At 41.6% G+C, this 25728-nt stretch overlaps 1 long non-coding RNA gene across 1 annotated transcript in view; it reads left to right on the top strand.

The window, feature by feature from the left end:
- Positions 1-4803: 4803 nt before the first annotated feature.
- LOC309647898 overlaps positions 4804-25728 on the top strand; it is a 39478-nt gene continuing 18553 nt past the window's right edge. The window contains exon 1 of the long non-coding RNA XR_014256377.1: positions 4804-25728. This exon is cut by the window's right edge and continues 12219 nt beyond it. This is a non-coding gene — a long non-coding RNA (uncharacterized lncRNA).

Here is a 25728-nt window from a genome sequence, read left to right as displayed (position 1 = left end):
GGTAAGATCCTCTCTTGGGAGGGACGCACTGTCTACTCTAGACCTTCAATGTTTTGTTGCACTGTTGAGCCAGGGCTACGTAGCCTGTCCAGCATCTATGGAAACCATCTCAGGATCCAATAAAAGAGCTGGGCTCGTTCTCCATCTCTCTCTCTCTCTCTCTCTCTCTCTCTCTCTCCTTCTCCCTTTTACTATTTGGTATTAAAGCCTCTGAGGTGAGGAGGGAACATAGAGAATATCGTGGAAAATGAGGTCAGGTGGCATCCAGAGGCCAGGTTTTGCCCTCGCAGCTGGATATTTGCTCTGCTCACCCAAGAAAGATGAATATGAAATCATGTGCTTCTAAGAGGAGGAAAAAAGAGAAGTAGGCGTAACATCCCGTGGCCCAGGGGAGCTGCTAAGTATTTCTCTCAAGAAGTGCCTGCAATTGCTCGTGGATTTAAAAACATGAATGAAAATGCTCCAAACCACTGAAAGCAATCAGAGGACTGATTAGAGAGGAGACCTCGCAGAGAAGCAGGCTGGGATCCCTGCAAAGGGTGCGGTATTTCCTCAAGGGTACTGCCCCTCCTCCTCCTCCCCCTGCTCCTATCCCTCTTGCTAGGCAGCGAGCTAACAACTACAGAGCGCTTGCTTCCTAACAGCCCCACACGAACTAACCCATTTAATCTTCACAACAGCTCTATGAGGTAGGGACTGCTATGATCATCTTCATTTTCTCGGAGGAGGAAAATGACATGCCGAGATGTCACTAGCCCGAGATGGCCCAGCAGGCGGCAGGGCTGGGACGTGAGCCCAGGCAGGAGCAGCCTGTCTCCTGGTCTGACCTCAACGACGCGCCACCGTGCCTTTCCTTCATGTGCGGCACTGTAGTCTGCAAAGAGCTTGCCCCGGTCCCTACTCCTAAGAGGCAGCGGGCAGCTCGGACTCGGGGAATCAGCTCTTCAAGCTCTTGCACCGCAGTGTTGCTGAGGGCAGAGGAGAATGAATTTATATCACTCAATCATCCCTGCTGCCAACCACACTCTCCCAAACCTGACTCCAGGCCAGCCCAAAGCTGCCCCAAAGCACTGATTCTGTTTTGAAATCTTGTGCTTTTGTCTTAAAATTCAGGCAAGTTTGTAACTTATGACATAGTATGTCCACGTTTATCTTTGTACTCCCCCCAAATTGAAGAATGGCAACAACAGGTTCAGGTGGACAGACTGGGCACAGGCCTAGAAAACAAGATCTACGTCTCTGAAGGATGAAAAGTCTGGGCAAACAGGGTAGACAGCAGAGAGAGCAGCTCCATCCCCCAGTGACAGATGGAGGCCTGAGCTTCCAGGGTCCCAGTGTAGGCTCGACGCACAGCACCCAACACTCTGCCCCTCAAGCCTAGCCTCGGAGACTGGGAGCACGTGCCGGGCCTCCCCCGCCGGGCGCCACGCCAGTGCTCTCTGTGTCACACCAGACACACCGCGGGAGGCTGGCACAGCACGCTTGGGCATGAACTTTCTCCTGACTTAATCACCCTCGGCCTCTGCAGGCCGATGCTGCCTGGAACCTTCCCTGCCCTTAGAGGTGTGAACCCAAGCAAGGCTCAGACACCCAGGGGTCCCTTAGCATCAGGCTACAGGAACAATTCTGCAATTCTAACAGTATTTAATTGACTACTTTAGGCAAATTTCCACATTTTATCTAGTGGCTTGTGTGCCCCCAACCTTCTGCCACTTAAATCCAGACGTAAGCACCCTGCTTTTTTGGGAAGCATGGGGATGGCATTATAGTACCGGGGTTACGAGCAAAGGGGATCTGGGAAACCAGATGGGATGCTGTGCAGTAGCAACTTCCACAGCACTGTGGACGTGGCTCAACACACAGTCACTGGCAGCCACCCACATCCCCAAAGCCCTGGACCTCAAGCCCCGCATAGCTGTCTCCCCCGCCGTCTGAGTGGCAAGAGCCAGCAGTTGGAGAAATGGTTCAACAGTTCTCAGTCCCCTTGTGCTGAGCCATGTGTCCAGGCTGGGAGGAGCTATGTTCCGCCAGCTCTCGCTCTCCTGGGTCACCAGACACCAGAGACCTTCCAAGTCACTGCTCCTTAGGGGCAGAGGGACTATAGTATGGGTACCTTGAGGGTTTGACTGGTGCATCACTTAGAGCCAGAGGCCAAACTAGGGACCACAGATGGAGTCAGTGGCATGCCCATATTTTGATATGCCCTTGAACAAAAACAGAAACCACTTGAGGTGCTTTAAACTCTTCCGGCCATAATGTATTTCAGGCCTTTTTTTTAATACGACCCAGCAGAAACATTACTTATGTCGAATCAAAACAGACGCTTACGACATAGTGTGTCGTAAAATCATGACGATTACTCGTATCTTGCTAGCACACTCCTTTAAAGTATGCTGTCGAGACACTACATCTTCGGATTACAATCTCATCTTTCTCTGTACTCTGTACTCATCCCCAGGGGTAGCATGACAGTGTAGCTTTGTCTGAGTAGCTGTGCCAGCAGCGAGCTGGCCTTGGAGGGCATGGTCCCGCATTACTGCAGGGTGGCAGGCTCTGCGTAGGTCAAACCTGGCCCTGCCTTCCAAAGGGTATGTAATTTTGGGCAGATTCCTTCACCTTGCTAAGGCAATTTCTTCATCTGTAGAATGGGCACAATAATATCTCACCTATAGGACTGCTGCATGATGCAAGTTTAGTACCAAGGACACAGCCAGCATTCAACAGCTTTGATTTGTATTTTTACTGCCCGAAGTCCTACAGTTACTAAGATGCAGGGAAGGGGGTTGCTCTTATGCTCTTGTGCTTTGTTATTTTTTAACTTTTTTTACGTTGTAAAATAAAACATACAGAAAAGTGCATAAATCCATGCAGTTTAACAAATATTTGTAAAACCAGTACTCGTGTACCCACTGCCGAGGTCAAGGAAAGGGTATCAGTGGCATCCGCAGAGTAGCCTGTGGGTCCCAGCCCTCCCCTGCCTTCCATCCTGGGCCCTCCCCTGCCGGCCAGGAGCCCCTCCTCCCAGGAGTCGGCCTCCTTCCCATGGCTCCCGAGCAGAGCTGGTGCGGCTCTCTGGAAAGGAAACCTCCACCGGCACCGCACCCGGAGCTTCGGAGGATCCCCGAGGACCTGCTCTCCCATCCCCACACCTGACACAGATGGGGGTGGGTCAACTCCCCACAGGCAGTGGCTCCTTTTCAACTACACAGAGTGACAAGCTTGCCTAGGAAGTCACCATCCAATTCTTATTTCTGTGTCTTCCGCCCATCTTTCCTGATCAGAGAGCAAGTCCTGTTGGTTCTTTTTCCTCCTAATGTCTCTAGGCTCCTTCCCGTGACCCCAGCACCATGCTTGCAGAGACGCAATGGTAACTTGTTTCTTGGCAGATTGCCTAGTTTTAAATATCATGTCCAGTAAGGATTTTATTTTCTATCAAATCTTAATGCTCTTGTTCGCTCTTGACCCTTAGAATATTAATTCTTAAGTTTCGTTTAATCTTGTTTTTGACTTTGTTCTCAAGAACAAAGTTTATCTCAGGATAAAGCTGTCCATTTTGAAAAGCTTCTCCTTCATTCTCTAATTCAGTATTAACGGAGAACCTCTGCGAACACCAGGGCAGTGGCAGGCACCAGGCCCAGGCCCTGCCATTTGGATGTAGGATTTTCTGGGTGGGGCAGGGGCAGTGGATGATCTGTCAAGGCCACCCCAGCCCCTGGTCCAGTGCACAGCCCCCAGCAACCGTTCTACTACAGGAGTTCTTGGGCTACTGGAACTAGGATCCTGGGTAACATCCTACAGCTGGATAATAACCTTGATTATGCAAATCTCGACTTGGGGAATTCTTTAAGAAGTAATCCTGAGAACTCAATATCACAAATCCCTCATTCATGACCCATCTTGGTAGTATTTCTATAAATGCACTGTACTACAGATGACGTCAGCTATCTGGGCACAACTACGCAGCCCTGAGCGGTAAGCACCAGCGAGAGATGCCAGCATTACACCAAGCAGAGGAGGCTTCGGGAAAGCCCAGCCTTTGGAGAGCCCTCATCACCCACGGAGTCTGAGAGTCAATATGAGAACATTCACTCCTCTACGTCCTGGGCACACCTAATAATCACTCAAGTAGGTCAATATAAATAAGGGCCTTTTCAAGGAGCAAATCCTTGAAATACAGCAACTGTTTAGTAAAAGCTTACTGAATTAAAGTTGAATTGTATAAGGCTATGCCTTCTTGGCATTAAAACTGATAATTGAAGAATGCAGATCATTAACAAGATATCCTGGCAATAATCAATAACCAGCAAAAATTTTGAATTCTTAGTATCTGATCCTGAATTTCAATAGTTGAAAGCAAAAACTTAGAGGTACAGAGAGGTATTGTGTCCAGATGCAAAACTATTTTCCTATGAAAGTACAAAAAGTACTATGATACTTTTTCTAAAAATCTATGGGAACAGTGAAATTTATTCAAAATTAGTCAGGTGAATTGTATTCATTATTCCCCTAGATTATCTTCCTGTTAATTTAGTAAATGAGAAAATTATCTTTTTGGTGAATTAAACATCTTGTTAAGGTTACTGTATGATCTTTTACATAGTTAAGACCAAGCCAAATCAAACACAGACAGATGGAGCAATCACATCTAATCTCATTAGTGTACAATTAAAGGTACCAAGAGAGATGGCCAGAGCACTCTACATATTAGAGCTGCTTTTTTTTTTTAATAATAAGCATAACTTTTTTTTTTAATTATTAGCACCTTTTTAATTATTATTTATATTTTATTTTATTTTATTTTGGCTGTGTTGGGTCCTTGCCTCCGTGCGAGGGCTTCCTCCAGCTGCGGCAAGCGGGGGCCACTCCCCATCGCGGTGCGCGGGCCTCTCACCATCGCGGCCTCTCCCGTTGCGGAGCACAGGCTCCAGACGCGCAGGCTCAGCAGCTGTGGCCCACGGGCCCAGCTGCCCCGCGGCACGTGGGATCCTCCCAGACCAGGGCTCGAACCCGCGTCCCCCGCACCAGCAGGCAGACTCCCAACCACTGCACCACCAGGGAAGCCCCTTTTTTTTTTAACTTATTATTTATTTATGTATTTATTTATGGCTGTGTTGGATCTTCGTTTCTGCGCAAGGGCTTTCTCTAGTTGTGGCAAGTGGGGGCCACTCTTCATCACAGTGAGCGGGCCTCTCACTATCGCGGCCTCTCCTGCTGTGGAGCACAGGCTCCAGACGCGCAGGCTCAGTAGTTGTGGCTCACGGGCCTAGTTGCTCCACGGCATGTGGGATCTTCCCAGACCAGGGCTCGAACCCATGTCCCCTGCATTGGCAGGCAGATTCTCAACCACTGCGCCACCAGGGAGGCCCTAGAGCTGCTTTTAACTGGAAACAGAACTTAGTTCATAATATGTCAAACCTTCACACTGACTTGCTGGGGTGGGTGTGTTAAAGAAGACAGAAATACAAGTGTTTAGAACTGTAAGTTACACGTTGGCCTGTAAAATCACTACAGAATTTGTAGTGCGTAGTAGTTGAGTTAAATCTTATTCTCCCTACCACCCAATGCATTCATTCTTATGTGTTCACACAAACGTACATACGAAGTCAAGTCTAAATTAAAGGAGCAGTAGGATAAGCGCAGGAGTAAGAGGGAACAAAATGCTGGAGACATGGAAGCCAGGGCACAGAGGATTAAGGGGTTTCCGATACAGCCTGGAAAGCAGAGACGTGTGGTGACAGCAGGGGTGAGAGGTGGGAAAAATAAAAAATTGGAGAGAGAAGCCAGGGCCATCCAGCAGGGTCTGTAAGCCAAGATAAGGAATTTGGACTTCATCCTAAGAGCAATGGAGAACCTTTGGGACTTCATCCTAAGAGCAATGGAACACCTCTGAGGGATTTTAAATAGGGAAGTGACACAATCAGATCTGCATTTTAGAGAGAGACTGTGGCCTGCATTGTGGGGAAAGAGATTAGAGTGCCAGAGCCAGGGAGTTAGGGAGAGCAGTTAGGAGGGCATTATAGGTAAAAATGAGGATATATGCTATCCTTCCATGTCTATATTTCTGAAATCATATACTAATAAAGTGAAAAAGTCAGATGGAAATTATAAATTGGAAGTCCTCTTGATAACTTAAATTTTATCCAGTGGAACTTGACTGTAGGATTAAAACAACCTCTCTGTCTTGGGCAATTTCTGTAATGCTGTCCAGTATCTTTCCAGAACAGAAGAGATTTGGGATGTGATTATCATGTACATGACTACCTCTCAAAGCATTTTTGAATCAGATAGGTTTTAATTATGTTAAGGATAATGGAACTGATGTCTTTTGATACTTTTTTTCTGGGAAATAAGTAACAGCCCCAAATCTAGGAATCTTCATAATCTCCAGATCTTGTTAAGTGGTTGAACTCATGGCTTATTTTTGCTCTGGAAAAATTTGTATTTCTTAGCAGGATGAACTTACCCTAACTAGGCAGTTTGGTTTTTTTGTCCTATCCTGAAAGACTGAAGGATGCTGGGAAAGAATACAAGTAAAGGTCACCCCAGGATAGCGTTAATGATTTTGTAGACTTTTGTAGCTTGGGATTGAAGGTTTTTCTTCAGTCAAGAAAAGTACAGCATTCATTTCAAGTCTATTTTTTTTCAAACTTGAGGGCATACAGTGTTTGTGTTCTGATGCACACTATTACCTATGTTGTGTAAATATTTATAATATATGTTCTGGGAATAGTCAGTAAGAATGATTTCAAATGCTATCACTAGCTTCCTTAATACTTTAAAAATCTTTCTGCTTTCAATTTTTCAATTACCATAATAAATCTTTCTCATCTCTTATTCCTGAGGGAAATCACAGAGAGGAAACTCAGTCGGCTTTCTTTTGAAAAGGTAGATAAACCAAGACTTCTAAGACATAATCTGTCACTTAAAAGACATCCAGAAAAATAAAAGCTGTATTGAGTTATCTACTTTGTCAATTTTCTCAAAATCTCCATTTTAAACTTTGAATAAAACAGTTTGTCTACTTAAGATAAGATTAGATAGATTCTAACTAGATAAATTCTCTGCAGGCGTAGCTGCAGGCGACTCCTTTTTTCGTGTCTTAGTCTAATCTCAATATGCCAGACTCGGGCATCCTGAAAGCCATGTCCGGAAGGTTTCTGCTCTCCTTGGTTACTGTCTGGAAGACTGGCTTCAGTTACCTCCTGCCTCTGGGCCAGATGCGCAATAGCACCATCAATGTTGATCCACCGACCTGAACCCTGAGGGCAGTGAGGACGGACATGGGGGTTTTAGAAAGAAAACTCAGGGCTGGAACACCTTCCAAGGGGTTGGTTTGTTTACTTTCTCTTCCTGTATTTTATTCCAACATTTACTGAACAGCTACATGTGTGTACTGCATCAGGCAACATGGGGAGCATAAAACAAATGTAAGAACCATCCCTACTGCCCGAAAAGTTTTAACAGTTGGCAAGACAAGACACATATGAAAGTTAAATAATAAGACTGTGTGCAAAAATGAGAAGAAGTGAGGGGACTTTTGGAGCATGGAGAGGGGAGGGCCGGTGCCTTTCAAGGAGGAAAGAGGCGGGAGGGTTAACAAGATGATGAAGGGGTTACAGAGGGACGCTTCCGAGGCAGAGGACAGAGAAGCAGCAGCAACCTGAGCAGAAACACAGAGGCCTGAGAGCAGTCGGCACGTTCCAGGCTCTCTGAAGGAGCCAGAGGGACCAGAGTGGGAGCTCGGGACAGGAAATGACACTGGGAAGGAAGGCTTGGGCCAGTTTGTGAAGAATTGTGAGTTCCCTGCCACGGAGCTTGATTTAACGTATTGGCAACGGGACATCATCTAAGGTTTTAAGTGAGGGAGTGCCACTCACCTCATAACATATATATTTTTTAATGAAAAATGATTTTTAAGTTAAAAATGAAAAGGGAAAAGCTGACAGAATGAGGCTGCTCTTGCCTCAGACTTTAATGTCTTTCTTACAGCTGGAAAGCTGTCTATTCAATGCTGTTCAACATGCCAGTAAGGGAAACAGATGGAGAAGTGCCCTGCGCTAGGTAAAGGGGTCTCAGGATTCTTCCTGTTGTCCTGAGAGTCTTGGGAGCAAGCAGCTTAATGAGCGACGGAAGTCAGGAGACACAGGAAAACACCAGCATCAAGAGCTTCCACGGGCCACACACATGTGGCAGGGGTCATAAAACAGCATCTGAGCCATCTCAGCACCTCCTGAGGCTGCCCATCCCCGCCTCTGGATCTCCACACCCTGCAAGTTCCAAGGGATCACCCTGCCAGCTTTTCCCCATCCTCCCTGAAATCTGGATGAAGAGCCAAGATTAGAAAGTCAGTGACCTGCTCAAATTCACTCAACCGGGCAGAGTAAGAACCAGAAGCTGCGTGCTTTCCTTAACAGCATGGGTCTTTGCCAAAGACGCCAACCCCGCACCCCGGGGACTGTATGGCTCCCGAAATCTGAATTTCCAAACTCCAGACGTGTCTACGTGAACCTACGGTGTCTACTTTTTTCCCTCTTCAACTGCCTTCTGGAGTTCAACGTCTCGACTACACCTTCCAGATCCTTCTTCCTGTGGAGCCAGACTTCTGTTACCTGGGTGCCCTCTAAAGGGGACAACAGGGAGGGGAAGCAAGAGTCTAGACCAGGCAGGTAAGCAGGTTACCTACAGATTAGGTTAGCAGTGTACGGGGTGGGAAGTTAAGAAAGAAGCAAAATAACCAGAGGTGGGCAGTTAAGCCTCAGGACCTGCTCTGTGGAGGTCTGCATTGATTATAGACACAAAATTGGCCAAATATACATGCCATCAGCTACTATGGCAAGGGGATGGGCTGGGAGGCTAGAGAGAGGCCCACGGCCTTTGGTGCGTAGGAAGGAATTGGTGTCCATGCTTTGGGCTAGTGGGGACACTTTTCAGCTCCTATTTCAAGCAGGAACCGACCTTTCATGTTAAAAATGTTAAACTCTACCCCCATTTTTTGTCCAATAGGGATTCTTTTGAACTGATATTCAGCTCCTGAGCTGGATCTGAATCGCCAGTCTGATTACTGTAGCATGTAGGAAGAAGCCAGGTCCCAAAGAGAATGCAATTGTCAAAGAAAACACGGAAACAGGCACAGCAGACTTGGGCTGGAGAGGGAGGCAGCCCCGCTGTGGCCACAGCAAACCTCGCAGGACCCAGCGCGTGTGGGGAAGCGGAGCCTGCCGTGAAATAAAGGGATCGGACGTTACACACAGAGGCTGCCCTGTGAGCAGCTGCCTAAGCCAAGTCCAGGTCTCAGAAATAAGGGCACAAAGCACGGAGGGGACAGCCGGTGAAGAGCTGATCAACGGAGACACGGGGAGGGGATACAGACTGGACCAGGATGACTGCCGCGTCCACCCGGCTAAGGGCTACCATCCCTCCCTCGTGGGGAAGAATTCCAGGTTCAGACCCGCGCCCCTTATACATCCTGCTTAGTTTACAGCCAGTTTCACTTGCTGCCGAGGGCATCCACTCCCCATTCGTAGTGACCCTGCCATTCTCCCTGCTCTGGCCCCCGGCTTCTCTTCCCAGCAAAGATCCTATTTCTCCCCCTTCATGATCCTTCTTCCAAATTGTTCCACAGGACTTTAAAGTGTGTTTTCATCTGTATCTGAATATCCCTACTTCTAGGAAGGTAAGTTCACTTTTCTTCCAGGAGTACCTGGAAGGAGGCCTGGGGGCTTGCTTCAGAAAGGCCCACAGGCTTTTAGAACCCCCTGCTTGGCCTCTATGCTCCCGTCTCCTCTCACACAGGCCACTCCCCACACTGCTGGCTGTCTCCGCTGGGTCACCACTCCATCGATCAACTAGAGTGCAAGGGACCCAGTTTGTTCCTTTGGACCACAGCCCTCTCCTCTCTGGAGTACACTCCCCCCTGGGGAGGGGGTAGGTGGGTAGAGAAGCTGGTCAGGGCACAGGGCATCTCTGCTCTCTGGCAGATGTGCATTGCCCTGCTCTGTCGTTATTCACAAGGATCTCCTCTCAGGACTCTTACGGTTTTTCCCTTCAATCTGATTTCTTTTGGGGACACTCAGTCCAGCAGAAATATATGACTATATATTGGTTTCAAACTCCTACAGAGTTCCTGCTCCGTCAGGTGCGTGAGGAGATGTGGCTGGACACTGCTCTCAGTGACAGTTAAGAACTTTCCCAACGTTCTACGGCAGTTAAGAGGTAAGTCTGCCTGGAGCATCTCAGCCGACCTCTGGGTCAGAAGTCATGAGTTCTAAGGTTCCTCAGCTCTGGCCTTGGATAAAAATGCCCTTTTACATGCATAAAACAAACTCTGTATAATTTTCATTTCCAAGTAGGTGTTCAGGCATATTCAGTATATCGTTTTGCTATTTTCACGTAAAATCCCAAGTTAAAGAATTCCAGGTATTTCTCTCTGCCACACTTGGATTGGGTAGACCTCAAGACTAGCTTCCCAGAGTTTCCATGCCCAAGGGGGCAGCACCCTTGTGCTAACGAGGCTCATTTCTGCAGGGGGTGAGATGCTGACACAGGGCCAGCAGGGAGAGGTCTTGAGCAAAGAGGAAGTTCTGGGCAGGGATCAGGAACTGAGGCAAAGACCATGAAGGAGTCAAAGTTCTGAGATACCTGGATATGGGCAAGAAAATGATGTGATTTTATTTTTTTATGAGGGACACTGATCTATAGTTTTCTTTTTCTGTTATTTTTGTTTAGTTTGGTATCAGGTTAATACCTGCATCATAAAATGAGCTGGAAAATGTTCCCTTATCTTCTATTTTCTGGAAAAGATTGTGTAGAATTGGTGTTGATTCTTCATGCATTTGGTTGAATTCTGCCGTGAAATCATCAAGACCTGGAGATATCCTTTTTCAGTTTTTTAATATCATGAAGTCAACTTCTTTATTAGTTACAAGGCTATGCAAATTGTCCACTTCATATTGGGTGACACTTGACAGTTTGAGCTTGTATGTGTGTAGGTATGTGTAACTGACATATAACATTATATTAGTTTCAGGTGTGCAACATGATTTGATATTTGTGCATATTGAGGAATTATCACCACAATAAGTCTAGTTAACATCTGTCACTACACAGAGTTACCAATTTCTTTTCTTGTGATGAGAACTTTCAAGATCTACTCTCCTAGCAAGTTTCAAGTATGCGATACAGTGTTGTTCACTAGAGTCACCGTGCTGCACATGACGTCCCCAGAACGTACTCATTTTATAACTGGAAATTTGTACCTTTTGACCTCCTTCACATATTTTGCCCACCCCTTGCCTTTGGCAACCACCAATCTGTTCTCTGTTTTTGGGGGGCTTTCTGTTGTTATTTTAGGCACTCCCCGTATTTGTCTTTGTCTGATTTATTTCACTTAGCATAATGCCCTCAAGGTCCAGCAATATTGTCACAAATAGCAAGACTTCATTCTTCTTTATGGCTGAGTAATATTCCATTGTGTATATATACCATACTTTCCTTATTCATTCACCTACTAATGGACACTTAGGTTGTTTCGATTTCTTGGCTATTGTAAATAATGGTGCAATGTACATGGGGGTGCATATATCTTTTTGAGCTAGTATTTTTGTTTTCATCAGATAAATACCCGGAAGTGGAACTGCTGGATCATTCTATGTTTCATTTTGTAAGAAACCTCCAAACTGTTTTCCATAGTGGCCGCACCAATTTGCGTTCCCACCAATAGTTCACAGGGTTTCCTTTTCTCCACATCCTCTCCAGCACTTGTTATTTCTTGTCCTTTTGAGGATGGCCATTCTAACAGATGTGAGGTGATACCTCATTGCATTTTTGGTTTGCATTTCCTGATGATTAGTGATGCTGAGCACCTTTTCATGTACCTGTCAACCATTTGTATGTCTTCTTTGGGAAAATGTCTATTTAGTTCCTCTGCCCATTTTTTTGTTGGATTGTTTCTGTTGTTGTTATTATTGAGTTGTATGAGTTCTTTATGTATTTTGGATATTAATTCCTTATCAGATATATGATTTGCAAATACTTTCTTCCATTTGCTAGGTTATCTTTTCACTTTGTTGATGGCAAATGTAATGTTAAAAAATATTAAAAGTTGGGCTTCCCTGGTGGCGCAGTGGTTAAGAATCCACCTGCCAGTGCAGGGGACATGGGTTCGAGCCCTAGTCTGGGAAGATCCCACATGCCGTGCAGCAACTAAGCCCGTGAGCCACAACTACTGAGCCCGTGTGCCACAACTACTGAGGCCTGCGTGCCTACAGTCCGTGCTCCGCAACAAGAGAAGCCACCGCGATGAGAAGCCCGTGCACTGCAACAAAGAGTAGCCTCTGCTCGCCACAACTGGAGAAAGCCCGAGTGCAGCAACGAAGACCCAGTGCAGCCAAAAATAAATAAATAAAATAAAAAATATTAAAAGTTAATTTGTCTGGCATCCCTCCATAAGAATAAGAACTGTTTCCTAAAACACACAAACTGTGACCAGTATTTCGATTAGCAGAGACTAGAATTTGACAGCATTTACTGATGGCCAGCCAGCTTTCACTGCTTGCTTTGCACTCATTGAGCACCTTCCAGAGAATCAGGCATTGCCTAGTTTCATGTTTTCTCAGTATGGAATTCAAGATTTTAAGGCTTTTGGTGTTAGTTTGTCAGGATTAGAATCCTTGTTCTACCAAGTACTAGAAAGATAACCTCTTTAAACCTCAGTTTTCTTATCTAGAGATAATGTTAGCATCTTTCTCATTGGGTTGTGTAAATTTAATGGATGATATTTGTCAAGTGCTTTAAAAATAATGCCAAACACACATTAGGTACCCACCAAGTATTAGTTTTTGTGATTATTATTATAGTATCAGGAGGCTGGTCAAAAGTTAGGAATGCAGGAAGTGCGGGCCGCCAGTTTTTGCTTCGGACAATAGGGATTCTAATCCGACCGGAGAGGAATGAGACCCTGCGCCAGGTCCCAGGCTATCTTTTGGGTCAGTCTGTGGAGGAGACACAGAATGGGAAGAAGAGAGAGTCCCCGCAGCTGGATGGAGAGGCCAAGCTTTGCTAAGCCAAGAGTTAAGGTAGGGCAGGCTGAAGCGAGAGAACTAGCTGAATGGGACATTACGCTCACTAAATCAAGACAGCCCAGCAGCTAAAGAGAGGTGAGTGTGTTGGGGAGAGACAGATAAGGAGTGTGAGGCAGTGGATGCAATGAGGTGTGGATAATGGATAAGGACTCACTGCCATCGATCTCACGGTCCCCAGCTCCGGGGGTGGGGGGAGGAATTTCCTTCCTCTCACGTGGGGCCTGGTACTGCTGCTGTGGGCCTGGAGGCAGATGGCTAAGGTGAAGGAGCTGGTCGGATGCCAGCAGTTACCTGTCCAAGATGTCAGGGGCAGCCTCAGCTTCAAACCCACCTTCTCTTCTACAGTGTAGCTTGGCAATACTTTCTAGGTTGTACCTCCCAACTTTTGTTATTGAAAACAATAGTGTTTTTAATATACCCCTCAGATAATTAGCAAAATTAATGTGAAGAGATTTTGTTTTTAAAGATTCATTTTTTTAAGCATTTTAAAAAATTTATTTTATTTTTGGCTGCGTTGGGTCTTCGGTGCTGCACGTGGCCTTTCTCCAGTTGCGGCGAGTGGGGGCTACTCTTCATTGCAGTGCGCTGGCTTCTCATTGTGGTGGCTTCTCTTGTTGCGAAGCACGGGCTATAGGTGTGCGGGCTTCAGTAGTTGTGGCACATGGGTGCAGTAGTTGTGGCTCGCGGGTTCTAGAGAGCAGGCTCAGTAGTTGTGGCACACGGGCTTAGTTGCTCCGCAGCATGTGGGATCTTCCCGGACCAGGGCTCGAACCCGTGTCCCCTGCATTGGCAGGCGGATTCTTAACCACTGCGCCACCAGGGAAGCCCATGTGAAGAGATTTTAAATCGCCTTCTAGCTAGTCAGGAAGGGTTTCATGGAGAAGTTAAGAGACGAAAAGAATATAAGTAAAGAAAAGGGAGACGGATTGGTTTGTGAAAGAGAACTCTGTTCCAGGTGTGAAGAAAGGCCTCAGAGAGGACTGGGGACGAGAACAGAAGGAAGGGATCAAGATAGAGCCAGGGGTGAAGAGCAGCCCAAAGTCTGTAAAGCTGGGATTAAGGACCACCAAGGAAATACAGGAAGGGGCTGGCATTCCAAAGGGGACATTAAGGACTGAAATGCTAGCGCTGGATCTGTGGTGAGATGATGGTAGAGAGATCTATGGGCTAGTGCATGTGAGACTTTTAATAAATAGTATCTTTTTTCATCACAAGAACAACTGAAGGCAGAGAGGACGGCTTTCCCAGAGGGGCCACCAGGAGTCTGGCTGAGGCCTGAGCCTCAGGATGCAGCCCGGGAGTCTCTCTGACTTGTCTGGCAGGAACAGTGCTCACCTTTCAGAGACACATGCTCGACAGAATGCAGATTTGTAGGGGGCCAAAGAAAACGCCTCTCCTTTATTTTTTTCCTTAACTTTGCATTCTACGATACTTAAAGCATACAAGACAACATATGTAGGTTATGAAGAAAAATGCAGAAATGAATAATGGTACAGTGGTAACCGGAACACTACCAGCACCACCATTTAAGCTGCCTGGGCTCCTCTGGTTCCATTCCATCCATGCCTCTGGCTGGGGCACTGGCTCTGCTCCTCTCGACGTGGGTCTTCCATCACTGAGTCAAAGCAGCTGTCCAGTTGTTCTGTGTCCCAGCCACCGGGACAGGGGAAAGAGAATCTGGAATCTTTAAAGACATGGCTTGGATGTTGCGTAAATTGCTTCTCACATCCTGTTGCCGGAACTCAGTCTTCTAGCCACACCTATCTGCAGAGACTAGGGAGGCTACTCTGTAGCTGGGTGGCCATACGTTCAGCTAAAACTTGGGGGTGTTCTGTTAGTAAAGGAAGAACAGGCATGCTAACACTGGGGGACAGTTCACAGCCAGCTAGTGACATAAGTATTCAGGTGTTCAGCTTTCCAAGACAATGTCAAATTGTTTTTCAGGATGGTTAAATCAATTTACACCCACCAGCAGAACATAAATTTCCATTAATACACATTCTCAACAGTTGCTGTTGCCAGATGTCTTATATAATTATTTTTTAACCCATTTAACAGGTGTAAAATGGTGTTTCATTATGATCTTAAGTTGCAGTTCCCTGATTACTAATGAAGTTGAATGTGTTTTGATTAATATTTTCTCTTCAGAGTAGCACTGACATATATACACTACCAAATGTAAAACGGATAGCTAGTGGGAAGCAGCCGCATAGCACAGGGAGATCAGCTCGGTGCTTTGTGACCACCTAGAGGGGTGGGATAGGGAGGGTGGGAGGGAGGGAGACGCAAGAGGGAGGAGATATGGGGATGTGTGTATATGTATAGCTGATTCACTTTGTTATAAAGCAGAAACTAACACACCATTGTAAAGCAATTATACTCCAATAAAGATGTGAAACAATAAATAAAATGGTGAATTTTGTGGCAAAAAAATATATATATTTTCTCTTCAGTGAAATAAATACCTTTTGCCAAATCCTTCCCACCTCACCCCACCCCCACTGTGTATGGGTTTTTTAAATTCATTTGTAGGAGGTTTTTAGATTTTTGTATAAAATTTTGAATACTGATCATTTGTCAATTATGTGTTATAAATACCTTCTTGCTTTTATGGCTTCTCCTTTCACTTTATGATGTCTTTTGTTTAACATAAGTCCTTAATTTTAACATCATAATTTTGAATGTTTTACAGTTAGAACTTCATTGTCTTTTTGAAGATGAATTTCCCTACTTGAAGGTTGCAAAAATGCTCTTTCATTTCCCTCTAAAAGTTTTAAGTTTTACTTTACATAGTTAAGTTTTAAAAATACCTAGAATCAATTTATGTAGGGTATAAAATAGGGATCCAATTTGGCCTGCCTTTCCTATAGATGTGTAATGCCACTTCTATCACTTAAGTTTCTATGTAGGTGTGAGTCTTTTTATGAGTTCTACTTGGATCCACTGACAATATGTCTATCCTTACATCCAATTAAACAATGTTTTAATTACTACAGACAGAATAAGTTTTGAGATCTGGTAGGTCAAGTCCTCTCATCATCTTCTAGCTACTTTTTTTTTCTTTTGCTATTTTCTTTTCTACATATATTTTGGAATGAATTGTCAAATTCTCTAACAGAATGCCAGTTTGGATTTTGGCAAGCACTGCAAATAGTGTATAAGTAAATTGGTGGAAATTGGTATCTTTACAAAATGTACAAATTTACAATCTTTACAATAGTACTGATATCTTTACAACATTGAATCTTTCTCCCCATTAAGTGTATCTTTTCGTTTATTTAAGTAATCTTTAATGTCTTTCAATAACATTTAAAAATATTCTCTGAGACTGTCCTGTATATGGTTTGTAAAATTTATTCCTAGGTACTCTTTTATTGTTGTTATTGTTGTCATTAAATTGGTTTCTCTTTTAAAACTACAATTTCTAACTTGTGTTACAGAAATTGTGTACAGAAATGAAACTGACTTTTCAATATTAATTTTAAACTTGGTTACCTCTATTATTGATTATTATTATAATTTGTAGGTTGTTTTGGGATTTTTATGTACACAACCTGATGTGAATAATGACAGTTTTATTTTCTCCTTTCTAATCCTTATATTCTTTGTTTCTCTTTCTTGTTTTAACTCTCTGTCCAGAATCACCAGAACAATGTGGAATGGATATGGTGGCGGTGGCCACAATTTTCTTACTCTTGATTTTCAAGGGAACGCTTCTAATGTTTTACCATTACGATGTCAGATGTAGGTTGTGAGTAGATAACCTTAATCATACTAAGAGAATTCCGTTCTATTTCTTACCATGACTTTGCCAAGTGTTTTTTTTTTTAATTGTGAACAGGTGTGGAATTTTATCAACTGTCCTTTGTGTCCCTATTGAAGTGTCTGTACTTTTTTCACCTGTGTTAATGTGATGAATTATGTTTAGAGATTTTTTTTACTGCTAACCACTCCTGTATCTCCAGAATAATCCCAACTTGGTCAGAATGTAGTTTTTATTCTTTATATTACTGGATCTACTATGCTCTTATCATGTCTAGGATTTTTTTTCATGTAGATTAGTGAGTGATATTGTTCCATAATTTTCCTTTATTATACAATACTTGTCTGACTTTGGTGTCAGAGATAAGTTGGGGAATGTCCTCCTATTTTTTGTTTTCTGGAACAGTTTATATTATATGAAATTGTTGTTCTTGTAAACAATAATGAAAATTCTGCAATTTCTGGAAAAAAGTTTTAGTCAACCCATATGCACCACTAGCATTAAAATTTTCTTATACTAACATATTAAATATTACATTCAATTTTTAAAAATTGGGTAGTTTTAGATAGCATAAATTGCCCTAGCTCTCCATACTTCTTTACTGAGGGAGGTTTCTTTATTTGGAGTCCAAATGAGGAATGTGAAGGTAGTCCACTGGAGAAAGTTCCAGTGAGTCTGGTACATGCAAATGATGATGTTGGTAGTTGTTTCACATGGGTTTAACAGACCACAATACTGTCAGCAAAAATCTTTTCTAGTTGCAGTGGTGCTTTCTATGCATATCATGTGCTTTAACAACATCCAGACCCTGTCCAGATAGCTTTTTATTGTCATGCAATTTCTATTTTGCTTGTCACAGGCATTGATCCTCTCCAAAACAGTTCTCAACTTTTGATCACCTATCAATTACTGTGCCCATCTGTCCAATTTTTTCACCTTCTCTACTGTAGCCAAGTGTTGATATACTATCTTATTGGACACTCCTTAAGTTTGCAACAAATTCTGAACTACTGTTTGTGGGTTAGCTTTCAACTAATTGATTGTTATTTAAAACAAATTTAGATCTCTTTTGAGACTCAGTTTTGAAAATCAGATTCCCAGAATGAAATTAAAAAAAAAATTTTTTTATTGGAGTATAGTTGATTTACAATGTTGTGTTAGTTTCAGGTGTATAGCAAAGTGAATCAGTTATACATATATATATAACCCATTCTTTTTCAGATTCTTTTCCCAAATAGGTTATTACAGAATACTGAGTAGATTTCCCTGTACTATACAGTACGTCCTTATTAGGTATCTATTTCATATATGTGTATATATGTTAATCCCAATCTCCTAATGCATCACTTACCCCATGTTTCCCCTTTGGTAACCATAAGTTTGATTTTGAGGTCTGTGAGTCTGTTTCTGTTTTGTAAAGTTCATTTGTATCATTTTTTATTAGGTTCCACAGATAAGTGACATCATATGCTATTTGTCTTTCTCTGACTTACTTCACTTAGTATGATAATCTCTAGTTGCATCCATGTTGCTGCAAATGGCATTATTTCATTCTTTTTTATGGCTGAGTAATATTCCATCATATGTATGTACCACATCTTCTTTATCTACTCCTCTGTCGATGGACATTTAGGTTGCTTTCATGTCTTGGCTATTGTAAATAGCGCTGCAATGAACATTGGGATGCATGTATCTTTTTGAATCATGGTTTTCTCTGGATATATGTCCAGGAGTGAGATTGCTGGATCATATGGTAGTTCTATATTTAGTTTTTTAAGGAACCTCCATACTGTTCTCCAGAGTGGTTGTTACTAATTTACACTCGAACAATAGCATAGGAGAGTTCCCTTTTCTCCACACCCTCTCCAGGATTTATTGTTTGTAGATTTTTTTGATGATGGCCATTCTGACTGGTGTGAGGTGATACCTCACTGTAGTTTTGATTTGCATTTCTCTAATGATTAGTGAGGTTGAGCAGCTTTTCAACTGCTTTTTTGGCCATCTGTATGTCTTCTTTGGAGAAATGTCTATTTAGGTCTTCCACCCATTTTTTGATTGGGTTTTTTTTTTTTTTTATATTGAGCTGCGTGAGCTATTTGTGTATTTTGGAGATTAATCCCTTGTCAGTTACTTCATTTGCAAATATTTTCTCCCATTCTGTGGGTTGTCTTTTTGTTTTGTTTATGGTTTTCCTTGCTGTGCAAAAGCTTTTAAGTTTTATTAGGCCCCATTTGTTTATTTTTGTTTTTATTTTCATTTTTCTAAGAAGCGGATCAAAAAAGATACTGCTGCAATTTATGTCAAAGAGTGTTCTGCCTATGTTTTCCTCTAAGAGTTTTACAGTATCCAGCCTTACATTTAGGTATTTAATCCTTATTGAGTTAATTTTTGTGCATGGTGTTAGGGAGTGTTCTAATTTCATTCTTTTACATGTAGCTGTCCAGTTTTCCCAGCACCACTTACTGAAGAGACTGTCTTTTCTCCATTGTATATTCTTGTCCCTTTTGGGATAGATTAGTTGACCATAGGTATGTGAGTTTATCTCTGGACCTTCTATCCTATTCCATTGATGTATATTTCTGTTTTTGTGCCAGTACCATACTGTTAAACCCACAGCTAACGTCATTCTCAATGATGAAAAACTGAAAGCGCTCCCTTTAAGATCAAGAACAAGACAAGGATGTCCACTCTCACCACTATTATTCAATATAGTTTTGGAAGTCCTAGCCATGGCAATCAGAAGAAAAAGAAATAAAAGAAATCCAAACTGGAAAAGAAGAAGTAAAACTGTCACTGTTTGCAGATGACATGATACTATACATAGAAAATCCTAAAGATGCTACCAGAAAACTACTAGAGCTCATCAGTGAATCTGATAAAGTTGCAGGATACAAAATTAATGCACAGAAATGTCTTGCATTCCTATACACTAACAATAAGAGATCGAAAGAGAAATTAAGGAAACAATCCCATTTACCATCACATCAAAAAGAATAAAATACCTAGGAATAAACCTACCTAAGGAGGCAAAAGACCTGTACTCAGAAAACTATAAGATGCTGATGAAAGAAATCAAAGATGACACAAACAGATGGAGAGATATACCATGTTCTTGGTTTGGAAGAATCAATATTGTCAAAATGACTATACTACCCAAAGCAATCTACAGATTCAGTGCAATTCCTATCAAATGACCAATGGCAGTTTTCACAGAACTAGAACAAAAATGTTTACAATTTATATGGAAACATAAAAGACCCTGAATTGCCAAAGCAATCCTGAGAAAGAAAAACACAACTGGAGGAATCAGGCTCCCTGACTTCAGACAATACTACAAAGCTACAGAATGAAAGTTTTGAACTATCATTGAATATCCTTTCACTAACAGAGGTTTTCCAGAGGCCAAATGATGCTTCTACCTGCTTCAGCTGTATATGATGTTTCAGTTTAAATAGATATAAAAAAGGATTCTGCATTTCTTTCAAAGACATTATGTTGTTTACTTCTGTGGAAAAATATAAAAATAAAGATAAACTTAAGAACCAAACAAAATAAAGACACACTACTGTTGTAAATGCTCAATAGTAAAAATGGAATTATATTTATATCAAATTTTTAACTCATAGTCAATTTACAACTGACCAAATGTTGACATTTCATGTGGGCTACTCTAATATATGACTGGAATAATCTGTTTCTCAAAAGTGTGGTAGAGCTTGCCCATAAAACCATATAAGTTACACACGCACATGCACACACAATGAGTTCATGTAAAAACTGCTGAAAACTGAATAAGGCCTGTAATCTAGTTAATGGTATAGTGCCAGTGTCAATTTAGTGGGTTTTATAACTACAGTTATAAAAGGTATCACCACTGGGGAAAGAGGGGTGAAGGGTTCACAGAATTCTATTCAATTCTATTTCTGCAACTTCTTGTAAGTGCAGTTATTTCAAAAAATAAAAAGTTAATAAGAAAACACATGGACCTGTTGTTTACTACTTTTATGTATTAAAAATGCTTTTTTGGGGTCAAACATATAGAAAGCATGTAGCATTTACTTGTCAATCCAACTCACTGTTGCTCACGTTAATCAATGCCGCCAGAGGTCTCTGACGTAGAAAGAATGAGTCTTTTAAAAGGCCTGTGTCAAAGAAGTAGTCTTTACATTTATCTTTCTCAAACTTTGCTGTATAGAATTTGATCTCTGGGAAAGCAAGAATCATAGGTATTAAAAAAAAAAATCCCAGGGGGTTTACCTACAGTTGTCTGTCATCCATCTTAACTCTACATTAGTATAAATAATCTAGGTTTGACTGTAATTAAAGAGGTAGCAATGAAAGGTGTTATCTACGCAAGGGTGTCCACAGAACTTCATAAAGATGATAGTTTAATCCATCAACAAGAAGTAATAATCGGAGAATTATTGTAGCAAATCCTCTAACAAGCTTTACATTCTTAGATTTCTAATACTAATTTAAAATCACTTTGATTCATCTGGCACCAACGTGTCACAATTCCATTTCTGATCCCTGGAGTTTCAAAGATTATTCTGTGCTTTAACTTGAAAGTCCTCCCTCTGGTCCCAGGTGTAGAGGTATCTTTACAACCGACTGGCGGAAACCTTTTTTGCCATCTCTCCCGTCAGTGTTGCACTAAGTGCAGTCTGCCCCGCCATGTGGCCCTTCGCTTGTCATTTTAATGGATGGCTGGGCAGCTGTTAATAAAGGGAGTCTCTACAGAAACACCATGATCAGAGATCACATTCAAAAGAAGCTCAAAAAGGGGTGACTAACGTGAGGCTTTTAGCTCTCATTGAACGTCATCCTTTTCAAAGTGGAGAGTCAAAGGCTTTGAAAAAAGTGACTTTGGGAAATGACAGTTCTATCCACTCTATTTTTTTTTTTTTTTTGAGAGATGAAGGGTCCAGTTTCATTTATGCATTTATTAAGAAAACTAATAGATATTTCAAGCCATTGGCTACTTTCAATTTTAAAAGTCTCTTTCTAACGTTCTAAAATTGAAACGGCAGAAACATTTTTACACACTTGGTAATTTCTTTTTCTGCCATGGGTTTTCATGGATATCTCAGGCTGGTCAACCATATTTATGTGCCTCAAATCTTTGCTCTGAAGAGACCTGCCACAATGATGGGAGAAGAAATCCAAGCACCAGTGGAGTATTCAACGCTGCCAGAGGTCTCTGAGGTAGAAAGAAGGGGCATACTTTCCCGCACCTTTGTACAGTGGGAAAGTAGTAATAGTAAACATGATCTGGGGACAGTATTCCAAGATAATCCCTGTCTATCTGGCCTCAAGCCTTTCATGTACACAGCAGGGGTCGACTCAATCTTAATTTCTTCCATCTTCCACCAAGCTTTTGTGGATTTTTCCTTTTCTTCACACATGGACCATCTCCTTAGATTCCCAGGAAGCAGGTCATTTGGTGGAAGAAAATTGAGTAACTTCCTCTAAAGGAATTCAAATAAATCATTTTTTTAGTGCTGTCATTTACTTCATTAAAAACTGACTCTAAGTTAATATTAGGAAAAAGAATTCTAATGATTTTCAAATATTCCCTCTCTTTATCCTATAAATACATCATCTTATTTCCAGTGACTCATCTTTGAGAAATGGGTGACATTTTATAGACAGATGCTCATAGAAGACCAGAATCCTGATTTTAAACTGCCAAAGCACTAGTTCCCAGGTCTCACTGCCACACTTGATTTGACCTGCATCATCTCCAGCCTCTCAGCTTTGAGGGTAAAGTGATCACTAATGACCTCTATTCCTGAATCTCTTATTTGAGAGCCCAGTCACCTGAAGCTGACAAAATATAAGGAGTAGAATCCTGGCTGACTTTTAAGAATGATAAGCAAAAATCGACATTGATGGCTCTTATCTTTACTGGATTTCAGTTGAATAAAGTGAAGACATCTTTCTCACCATCTGAAGATCCTCTAACAATGGTGTTTGAATCCCTCATGATTATTACTGTACTTTGATGGTTAGATGCAGAGTAGTGAGTAAGGAGCTGGGCCATAGGGATGGAAATAAGTGTCACCCTGTGGCCATGCCTCCCCTGGTCCCCTGTAGATGACGGTCCATTAAGCCAGGAGCCACATCAGAACTCTTCTATCCATTGTTCCAAGGGAGACACAACTGTCCAGAGTTGACCCTCCAGATACAACACACCTGCTGTTGACAACATCTATAACCTGGAGCAGACCCAGCTTTGATTTCAAACAGCTTACTGAATAAACATGAGTTACAGATTCGTAAAGGCTGAAAGAGTACAATGATTTCAGAAGTATAGAAAATGATATTTTTAATGAGATAAAGTTAGAGGAAATTTACTGACCTCTTGCAGAATGTCTGAGGGACAATGTAGTAAATGCACGAGGGAAAGGACATTTAGGAAGGGGAACTGCAGACAAAAATCCTCTCCATATTGCTCTAGCATGTTAGATATTCACAAGCCAAATGTAAATGACTGGCTATTGCTTGCTCTCTGTGTTTTGTCAGTTTGGCTAACTGAGCATTAATTGTGTGACAAGTCAGCAACCAATATCTGCATACTGTGTGCTACAAAATTTGGTAGAGAGTAAAAATCATTAAGCACAGGTATTATTTAATGTTGGATAATGCAAACTGTTGCTTCAGCACAACTGATTGTCCTTTTTAGTAAGGTACGTTACTTTCTTATCCTGTTAAAACTTTACATCTAATCTGAAATATAAGGCAGCATGTGTGTTGGTGAAGAACACAGACTGTGTGGCCAGAATGTGCTCTAGTTCGAACCCCAGCTCTGCCCTTTATGGCTCTGTGACATTGGGTAAGTTACTCCACCTTTAAAAATGAGAAAAATAATACCCACATCATATTATCGTTATTAAAATTAAATGAATTCATGTTTGTATACTGCTAAGAACAATGGCTGGCAAATAGTACCATCAGAGCTTATTAAATCAACAAAAAAATCTCTTAAAGTGTGTTAACGTGGAATAACTGCAGATGTTATCAAGTCTGGTTGAATTGCAATAAATGTAATTATTTCTATCGTTCAGCTAAAGAAACTGAGTAAGATCCAGAAAATAAAATATCTTGCCTAAGGATCCAATACTTGGCAAAACTGATACTTAAATCAATTTACACAGAACACTGCCTAGGAGGAACACACAAGAATCCTTTCTCTTGCTTCCCTAATTTAAAAAAAAAAGGGACTCATTAAAAGAACAAAAAAGACAGGGAAATAGGTTAAGATTCCATCATTCATGCCTTGACAATGTGGGTCAGCACCTACCTACATAGTTGGATCAGAGTATGTGACAGCCCCTCCCTTCTGCTGACTCTCTCTGCCTTATTCATGGCAACTAGCGGTGAAACAGACAAAGGAGGGTTCCCACTATGTCAATTAAATTAATACAAGAGCAAAACTGACATGACAGAGACGCTAGCAGGGAGAACTACTGTTTCCTTTGTCCTGGGTAATGGTGCTCAACATTGCCAGTAACTGGATTATTTCTCTGTGTTGTTTCATTCCACTGACTGAACTAGTTTTGTCTCTAGTCATTTTGCCTGCCTGATCACAATTATCACAATAAGAATAGCAAACATATTCACCACCTTGCTTTTGGAGTTCTAGCCTCCAGAACTGTGAGACAATAAATATCTGTTGTTTAAACCACCCATTTTGTTATGGCAGCTCTAAGAAACTAATACATAGGAATATACAAAATGTGTTTGCCCATTCACCTATAGATGGACATTTGGGTTGTTTCCAGTTTTCAGCTATCACAGAAAGTTTCTATGAACATTCACGGCAGCTCTGTATAGACACAGGCTTTCACTGCTCTTTGGTAAACAGCTAGGAGAGGAAGGATGAATCACATAACAAGTGTATGCTTAACTTTTCCAAAAAAACCACCAAATTGTTTTCCAAAGTGACTGTACCATTTAGAATTCTGAGCAGCAGCCTATGAAAGTTCTATTTCCTCCACAACCTTGCCAACGCTTGGTTTGATCAGTCTTTTCAATTTCAGACATTCTTATGGTAAGTAGTGGTACATCGCTGCAGTTTTTATTTGCATTTTTCTAATAACTAATGATACTGAGCATCTTTTCTTATGCTTATCTGTATATCATCTTTGGAGAAGCATCTGCTCATTGTTTTTGCTTATTTCACTGGGTTGTATGTTTTCTATTATTGAATTTTGAATATTCTTTATATACTTTGGATACAAATCCTTTATTGATTTATAAATGTTTTTAAACTTTAAAAACCTTTTTGACTTTGATTCATACCTTGCACTATGTAATAACTCAAAATGGATTATAGTCCTAAAAGCTAGAACTGTAAAACTTCTAGAAGAAAATACAGGAGGAAACATTTGTGACCTTGGGTTAGGCAAAGATTTCTTCAATGTGACACCAAAAGCATGAACTATAAATGAATAAACTGATAAAATAGATTTTATCAAAATTAAAAATGTCTGTTCTTTAAAGGACTGCTTAAAGAATAAAAAGACAAACAGAAACAGTAAACTGAATGAAAATATTTCCAAAACATACATCTGACACAGAATTTTTTCTATAATACTCTTGAAGTGTAATAATAAGGAAATCAACTCAATATTTAAAATGGGCAAAGTATTTTCTCCCATTCTGTAGCTTGTCTTTTTATATTTTATGTTTTATTCCAGAAGTTTAATACTTCTAGATTTTATATTTAAATGTATGATTCATTTTGAGTTAATTTTTATGTATGGTATGAAGTATGGATTGATGGATTGAAGTTCTCTCTTTTTTTACATATAGACATCCAATTTTTCCAGTACCATTTGCTGAAAAGAATTTTTTTTTCCATTGAACTGCCTTTGTACCTTT

The sequence above is a fragment of the Balaenoptera physalus genome (assembly GCF_965194825.1).
Source record: "Balaenoptera physalus genome assembly, chromosome: 18".
Taxonomy (NCBI): Eukaryota; Metazoa; Chordata; class Mammalia; order Artiodactyla; family Balaenopteridae; genus Balaenoptera; species Balaenoptera physalus.
Note: the sequence above shows the minus strand (reverse complement) of the source record. Positions and strands in the feature narration are given on the sequence as shown.